We start from the raw sequence: 9,285 nt of genomic DNA on the forward strand, positions 1-9,285 counted from the left end.
TTTGATGCACTGAAGACATAAGAAGGTCTCTCAAATCTGCTTTGCCCCCAAATAAATCAATTGCAGAGTTCTTACTGACTTCAATGAGAAAAAACCCTCGCTGTTTCAAGGGTAAGTAAATAAATTTATTTCACAGATATAGAGGTCAATGCTCACAGAGCTTTGTGATATGAAGCACTGAGCACCTCTAGCATCATGGTGAGCTCTGTGCTGCCTTGCTGTGGTGTTCTTTATCACTCAGCCCAGACCTTCCCCCACCCAGGCTGTCTTCATCTGCCCACAGGAACAAAATGAGAGGAATCACGTCTCCTCCAGGTCACCTTGGGTTTCCATAGTGACTATTTGAATGTGATTGTCTTATCAATCAGAGCCTTCTTTACTCTCATAAGCAACTATAAAATCTCCTCTGGTTTCTATAGCAACCATCTTTAACCCATATATTTATTTTCTCTAGGCTTAGCTGAATTGTTGGAAATAGTGCAAATTAACTGCTTGTGCAATATTTGTCATATTTTTTCCCTAAGCTATCCTTTACTGCCATCCAGAACAACAGTTATGATGAGGTTACTGTCCTTATGTTTCAGTGACCTAGAGACCTTCTTTGCTGACTAACCACATGAGCAACACCTCTTAAAAATCATGGGTTTCATGAAGAACATGGAATACCCAAAACCTCTGGAGTTCAGTCTTTCCCTTCCCAATTCAGGCCCCTATGCCTGAATTCCATCCCCATGCACTCAGCAGAAAAAAAATGGTGCTGTTTTGATACCCAAAATCTCTTGTTGTAATAATATGCAAGAATAGCACCTTTCCTTCAGTAAGCTCAAAGCAAAGCACATCTCTTACTTTACAGCAGCACTGTGAGTTACTCAAATATTATTGTCAGTGCAGCACAATGTGCACAAGGTTAATGGTCCATTTACACTCCAAAACCAATAAATGTCAAGAAGTTTATGGGTTTTTTTCAACCTAAATGTGGTAACCGGAGACAAGGCTGATACCACATTGTCTATGGTTTCCTTTCACCAGACAGCAGGCAGATATAAAGATTTCTATGGAGCTGACACTGACACAATCACAACTACACTTTTGCTTCATGATCTGACCGTGAACACTTACTGCTCTCAGTCTCAAAGTTCATCTTCCTGATGCCATAGTTTAACTTGGCAGGAAGCTAACTTGGCCATATAGCCACTCACACATTGCTCCTCACTGCCACTCCAGTGGGATAGGGGTGAGAAAAAAAGTAAAATTTGTGGGCCAAAATAAAGACAGTTTAATGGAACAGAAAAGGAAGGGATACCAGTAATAATAATAATAATATACAAAACAAGTGATGCACAATACACTTGCTCACCACCCACAAGAGTGTGCCTAATTCAAGGTTATAAAGTTATTAATAGATAATTATTCTGCTCTGTGGCAGTGTTTTCTGGAATCCTTTTGGTAGCAGCAAGTTGCAGACATACCGTATCTGCCTCTGTGCAGCTTCCAGGTTACAGAGGAAGAGAGGCCCTCAGCTCCATCTGTGGTGCTGCTTTCTAGCTGTCCTGGGCTTTTCTTTCTCCTCTTTCCCTGTAGTAGGAAAACAATTTTGGTTTTGGCACAAGATGAGAAAATTGTTTGCTTTTGTCTTAACTTCTAACTTTTCTCTAGAAATGTTTGGTCCCTACAGTGTCTCCGTCTGCTACCCGTTGCCCAGAGCTGCTGAGTTGCTGGCACAAGACAAGTCTGTGCCTGTTCTGCATGTGCAGACACCAGCAAATCTGCAAACAGTACACCTTGCTGCTTAGGAAAACAGTCACTAATGAAATTGACGAAGTTCAAGGAAAGGTGAAAAAAGAGCCAGTAAGCTGGGGTTGCGGTCACGCTTTAGGAAAGAGAAAAAGAGTTTTGTGCCAGCTGGTGGGAAATTCAGTCACTGAAATCCTATGGGTATGAGAGGAGGAATACATCGAGATAATAAAAAGGAGAGGAGTTAAGTACTTCTAAAATTAAAAAAGAGAAATGTGCAGTGACTCAGGATCACACTGCTGAATTCACGAAAGGTGGCTGGTACTGCAGGGGCTTGGGTCCCTGCAGCTGCCTGGCTGTGTTCAGGGTGGTTTCCAGGCTTTTCCAGGGTGTACCATTGGTGGTCCTCACACTGAGCTGCAGGTTAAGGAGAGGAAGGGGAAATGGGAAGCCTTGAGGCTGGCCGCGAGAGCTCCTCCAAGGAGAGCTTCAGGGGACCAGACCGTATTCAGAACCCCCAAGGCAGTAAAAGCATTTGCACTCGGTAAGGATTATGACCTGCTTGTGACAGGAGGAGGGCACTGGGCAGTGCCTGACTTGCTGGGCCAGGGGCTGTGGTGCACCAGCACAGAGCTGGGTGCAGAGCTGTGGTGCCCTGGCTGCCAGTGCAGGGAGGGACTCACTGGTGTCTTTGCTGTCTGTGAGCTCTGTTGCGCTGCTTCAGACGTGGCCAGACACTCCAGGGCACAGCACAGCAGCTCATTGCTCTCAGTACAGCACTTCTTTTGCTCATACAAACCCCAGGGTAAAATCACTTCTATAAAGAAATGTTTTGCAGAAACACAAACTCTTTTCAGTGGGAGCTTGCCTGGAGCTGTTCTTCATGCCTAAACTTTCAATCCCACAACATCTTTTTTCCACACAGATGCTTCCAGGTGCACAGGACTTTCAACTCTGTGCAGGGTCCTGCAGGACTGCTATATGCTACCAAGGCACTTGCAAACCTGGTTACAAATCTGCTGGGTCCCAATCAGAGTGGAGAGGCCAGGAGCACAGATGACTTTAGGTTTGTAGGGGAGCTGACTGCAGGCAGAGATGGGGCACAAGGAAGCAACAGAGCAATACTAACCAGCAGGAAGGGCTGCTTTCTTCAGGCAAACACTTGCAGTACCTCTGCCTTCCTTCAGTGAAGGGTTGCTTCTGCTGGCTAAACCTTCCTGAGGGAACTCTCACCGCTTCACTCTCTAAAACACAGGTGTCAGGAGGCTTGGGACCTTTACATCTAACTTGGCATAGTAAGACACTCACAGGTTTATATAAGAACTGTTTAACGTGAAGCTGTTCTGATCTAAACTTCAGCCAATTTGCAGGCATGCACATCAGAAGCCATATAGCACCCATCTTTTACCTTCACACATCTAAAGATGCTAAAATCATATAATCATAGAATGATTATATCAAATATTGTATATGTCCACTGTTGAGGTCTGTAGAAGCTACTGATACTGATGCCATGATGATTTTTTGCCTTTTCTTTTATACCCCTGTTATACCTTTTTACAACTTCTGTATTCTTAGTGCTTTTTGCCTACACTCTTGGACTTGTTTGTTCTGCTAGGAGACTAAACATTTTAGAAGCTTCGTAGGTAGGAGTTAGTATGCCCCAGATCCCAAGGCCCTCTCCAGAACACATTCTGTAAACTAAGATAGAACCATCCAGGGGAAGGTTCCTTGGAGAGGGGGGCTCACTTGAGCCTCTCATTGGGGAATTTTTGATAGATATGCTAATTAGTGAGACCTATAGTGTTATACCAGATCTTTTGGGGTGCGCATTGTGGTGTGCATTGTGATGTGCATCGAAGTGCATTCGACCTGGATGTGTGCACCTAAGGATCCTTAAAATAAACACCAAGGTAAAATCCCTTTTTCCCTTCTAACCATGTTTGACTTTTGATTTTAAGACCAGGAAAAGGCATCAATACAATAATCTGGTTTTTTCTATGTAGATTTCCTGAAATTGTTTAGTATCTGAATGTGTAACTCATATATAATCTGTAAAAAATAAGCACATGCCCATTGCTGGCAGTGGATGGGCATTTACAGATCTGAAGTACTCAGGAACTGGGAGATGCCAGTGTTGAAGCTATCACTGCAGTTGTATCTTGTAAACGCTCCAAAGAACAGAGTGTTTCTTACCCCACTTCCCACCTCCCTCCCTAGGCAGGCTGAGCTTTTTTTCCTTCTCTTTTCTCTGTGGACTTCCAGAGCTGCTGATTTTCAACTTGTGCAAGGACAAGCAGGGATGAGCTCTGTGCTTGCTTTTATGTACCTGGCATGCAATCTCTTTGTGTTACCGAGGATACATTTGCTCTTCTCTTCTTAAAAATAAGGAAAGGAGCAGCTGGGGAGAAGGGGTGAGAGAGGATGTTTTGCATTGGGGTTTTTCCCCCGAAGCCTGTGGTGAGGCCTGTGAGAGCACAACTCAAAAATGACAGCAGGAATGCCATATCAGGGGCAGATAAGAAGCACATTGCTTGCAAGGACTAAAAGCCTCATTGCCCTTATCTCTGTTTTCAGAGCCACTGATGCCCTGTCTTTCTTTGTCCTATTTGCTTAATGTATTGGGAAACTGATGCCGAGCAGCTACACATGTTCCTGTCTTCCCTGGGGCATGTACAGCACAGCCTGCCATCCCTCCCTCAGCAGCGTGGGGGGCACAGGCTGTGCTTATTTAACACCCCACTCTCTAGCTGCACATCCCAGGCATCTTCTCAGCAGCTGCCCCCAGGAACATGACTTTGTTATTTATGCTGCTCCCACTCCCATCGCGCTGTGTGAGTCCAGAGCCTGCAGTGGGCTTTCCCTTGGGTGAATGACTCAAGTGCCAGTAAGACCCAGCAGCTGTGCTGGATACCGCCACAGCAGTTTCCACTAGATTAGCCCTGGAGGACTGCCAGTAAGATAGAGGGTCTGGCATGGTGCTCACTGGGCTCTCACATCCCTGCAAGGTGGCCTCAGTCCCTTGTCCTAAAATGACTTGACTTCCAGCCTTCCTCTGAAGCATCTGAGTAGCTCCCACAAAAATAGGAGCAGTTTCTGTAGGAGGGACTGTGGGAAATCACTGGACACAGGCTTAAAACATGGCTAGCAACACCACTTTCCATCCCTCAATGGAAGAGGGTGGGATGTGCTCTGAACACAAGCACAGAGCAGCTCTTGCAAATTATGTGATGGTTGTCCTCTCCTGTGACACCCACCAGTGTCCAGGGTGACACAGCCTGGGCCTGGGCAGCTATCTGCCCAGCAGTGGCTGCTTAAATGCAGCCTCTAGACACACAGATCCAAGTTCCTACTCACCCTCTGGCCAGCATCGTAGTATTGGCCAGGGACCAGAGATCTGAGCAAAGGTGACATAAGGACATGCCTTTTCCATGATGTTCAACAGAAAAGAAAGCCAGAGCATGAAAGTGGGGACAAGGGGTGAGAATTTCAGAAGATCCTTTGAGCTACTTTTCAAGGTCCAAACTTCCTTTAATTTTTTAAAAACTTTATTTAAGACATCTGAAGTGTGGGATTTTGAAATAAGAAAGCAGTTATTTGAGCTCCTTGATGCCCACAAAGGGGCAGGAATCACCTGTTTGACTCCATGGAAGTGGGTGAAGCTACATTTCCTTTTCTATTGGTTACACCTCTGTAGGCACTCTTGCTGGTGCCTGCAGCAGAGAAGGCTGTGTTTGAGTCCTGTGCTAGGCTGGCTGCAGGAGGCAGAGATGGAGGCCTGAAGAGAGGGGGTTACAACAGCAGGTGCCATCTGAGTGCCCTGAAAAGGGGCAAGCAGTTTGCAAATTTCTGGAAAACTCAAAAACGTTTAGAGGACATACATGAGAGTGGATTGGGCTTTTTTTTTCCTTGCAGAAGGAAAGTGTGATGAGATCTGTGACTGCATCTATGAAGAGGTGAACAGGAGTAAGTAAAGTTTTCCCTGACATTGTGTAAGTCTTGTCCCAGGGTCAGATGCATCTGGTGGGAGTTTATACTGCAAGTAACTGTGCCTTTCTGTGGGAGGTTCCTCCCCTGAGACATTCCTGAGGGATTAGTCAGATTTGTATGCCTCAGAAAGAAATGTGTACTATGGCTTCTAGAAAGAAAAGAACAAAATATACCCAGATATAAATATGCACCCAGCAGAGCTGTGGTGCAAGCAGAGGGAGCTGCCCAGCCTGGCTGAGCAGGCTGAGGCTGTCCATGGCTGGCTCTGCCCACCCACAGAGTGTGTGCAAGTCAGACAGAGCTCTAAAAAAATAAATTGTCTGTGCTGTTCAACAGAAAACAAAATTGGGCCTTGAGGGGTGGGAAGTAAGTTTGCAGACAGCACCAAGCTGGGCAGGAGTGTAGATCAGCTGGAGGGCAGGAAGGCTCTGCAGAGAGATCTGGACAGGCTGGATCAAAGGGCTGAGGCCAATTGTGTGAGGTTCAGTGAGACCAAGAGTGTGGTCCTGCGCTTGGATCACAACCCCAGGCAGTGCTGCAGACTGGGGGCAGAGTGGCTGGGAAGCTGCCTGGTGGAAAAGGGTGCTGGTCAACAGCAGCTGAACATGATCCAGAGTGTGCCCAGGTGGCCAAGAAGGCCAATGGCATCCTGGCCTGCATCAGGAGTAGTGTGGCCGGCAGGACCAGGGCAGTGATGGTTCCCCTACACTTGGTACAGGTGGGTCCATTCCTTGATTCTTGTGCTCAGTTTTGAGCCCCTCACTACAAGAAGGACATTGAGGGGCTGTCCAGAGAAGGGCAACGGAGCTGGGGAAGGGTCTGGAGCACAAGGCTTATGGGGCAGGGTCAGGTTTATGTGTATGGTCTGACCAAGCCAAAGAACCTGGCAAAGAACAAAACAGGAGGACTAACACTGTTTCTTTTGTGTTTCTTCTCTGCTTCCATCCAGCCATGGCTACGAAGGCGATATCCTGTGTGATAGTCACTGTCCTCTCACTCTCCTTGCTTCACTTGCTTACAGACGTGACACTATGGTTTGTATCTTGACTTCCAGCTGCAGCTGCCACGAACTTCACACTCCTCTTCCCACTGACTGTGCTGGTGGAAAAGGCAAGTGCTGCTTGGGAAAACAATAAATATCACCCAGCTCCTAACAATCTTTGCAAAACAAACATCAGGAAAGTATTTAAGATAGATTGAAATGGTTGGGTTTTACGGGGTGGCTTCTGCCACTACTTATCTTACAAGCCTCATTTGAAGTGTATTTTAAAAGAAAAACAGAACTGGCTTTGTTCTGAAAATGCCTAAACAGCCTCTGTTAGAGGCCTGCTGGACTTTGCGAAGGTTTTGCCCTGAAGTGAAATCTTAGTAAAATCCATCATTCATCAGACTGTTTTGCATTTCAGTGGACTCAGGTTTTCTGGTGTAAAATCTTTCCAGCTTTCTTTGACCAGCCCTATTGAAAGCTGTCAGTGGTGATACCTGATGCCAGCAGTGGCTTTGTGCACCTGTGAAGGAAGCTCTAAGAAATGCTTATCAATGCATTACCACTGCTTCAGAAAAAGATTTATTACTTTACCTTCAACACAGCAAGGGGGACATCTTGCTGAGTCAACATGATGTGTTTTGTTCACTTAACATCATTTGTTAAAGAAAAGTAATTCTGAATTCTGCAAGGCGAGTAACTCTTAAGTCTTTTAATATTTAAGCAGGCTTGCAGTGGACATACAGGTTTTTTTCTTCCTCTGGCTTTCCAAGATGCAGTCACAAGGGGTACCCAAGCAATATTTCTATAGGCTTGCATGGCTTGGTTGGGGTCTGGAGCACTGAACCTCATTTCCAGTGGGCCTCAAGGCAGGAGTTAATAGTGGGATGTCCCAACATGTGTTACAGCTCTGTGCTGTATGTGGTGTTTTTTGTAAAAAAAGACCATGCTTACGTGTTTCTTGAAAACTGTGAATTGTTTCTCAGTTTGCAGTGACAACTATTATTCCCTCTCCCTCTGCTTTTATTCCATGAACATGTAGATGCAGATGATTGATTTTGTGGCATCTTAAAGCAAATCTCTTCATTTGGTGACAGTGCAACACACCTCTCCTGTGGGGTAAAATCTGCAGGACCTCTGGTCCTGCCACAACACAGTGATCCAAGAGAGCTCTGATTTTTCCCTGATAAGAGGACTTGCTCTAACATTTTTTAGCTACTTTAAGATTGAGGTTTTTTCATTAAATATGGATATTTTATCAATCCCTTCCCTTTTTTTATATTAAAGTTTGAATGAAACTAATAATTTGCTTAGAAGACAAATACCCAGAGAATACTTGAGGTGAATGGTAAGACTGATAAAGGCAGTGTGCTAGGGGAGCTCTAGTAAATGAACACCTTCGAAGCAGTGGTGGAAGGTTTGGCATCACTGCTTCTAACTAATTTCAGCCCCTCTGTGTTCCCCTCCCAACAGACTCACATTCTGCCGTTACTGAGAAATAGTTTTGCCATCACCATTTGTTATCCTGCAGGTTTCTTCCATTCCTGGAGCCTGCTTGGCTTCACACCTCTCAGTGTGTGTACACCGCATAGAGCCAAGCTTGGCACCGTGTGTGCAACTCCAGACAAAGCACACACGAAAGGAAGGAAGAAAAGCATTTTCTCTCTGAAAAATTGCTGCTGACATGCTTCCAGCCATTCTGGGTTTGATACAGGCTTCCACATGATGCAGTGCATGTCCATTAAAAAGCTTGTGCTGTGCTATCACAGACTGTGAATTGCTGGTTAATCACACCACCAGCCTGGATGTCCATCTCAGTCCAAGATCAGCTTCCCCATGGGACTGATGGCAATGGATGTGTGCATGCTGACAGCACCACGTATCATATCCTTGGGAATTCAGAGCAGGAGCCACCACAGTGTAGGTGGTGCAACTTGCTCCAGCCTAGATAAACTCTTTGAGGGGTTGTATGTATGTGTGCATATTTGAGCAAACACGGTAAAAAAAAATAAGGATTTAAATGAGCAGTGTCCTGCACCATATAACAATAAACCAAACAAACCAAAATCCCTTCTTCTCTCCCACATTAATCTCATTTCTCCTCTTGTTCATTCTCACAAATCTGTCCCTGGTATTGCAGTGACTTGTTTACAGCATGGCAAAGTTTGCCCCTGTGTAGCATTTCAAGTAAAGCAATTTAATGGCCCATTGGCTAAACGCTGACTAACCTACTTTGAATTCATGGGAGGTAAGGATTGAGCATAATCTCAGCAAGGATTTTGGCATAGCATCCTGTGACACTCACATCCTTGCAGGTTTAGTGGGAGCTATTTACTCACGTGAGCCTGTTTCATGCTCTGCATGAAAACTATTTTAACATTTTGTTGCATTGAAACAGCATTACTGAGGCCCTTACTCAGTTTTCACTTGTCAGGCTTTGTGTTCGGCCCTGCACAAAGTGCGGCCTCTGTGATGCCATTTAGCAACATCCTCTCTATTGACCTCTGTGTATGATTAGGAATTGTATGGGATGGTACTGATGCATTCCCTATTTTGCTGCAGATAGGTATCACAGG

The sequence above is a fragment of the Corvus hawaiiensis genome, chromosome 2, assembly GCF_020740725.1.
Source record: "Corvus hawaiiensis isolate bCorHaw1 chromosome 2, bCorHaw1.pri.cur, whole genome shotgun sequence".
NCBI lineage: Eukaryota > Metazoa > Chordata > Aves > Passeriformes > Corvidae > Corvus > Corvus hawaiiensis.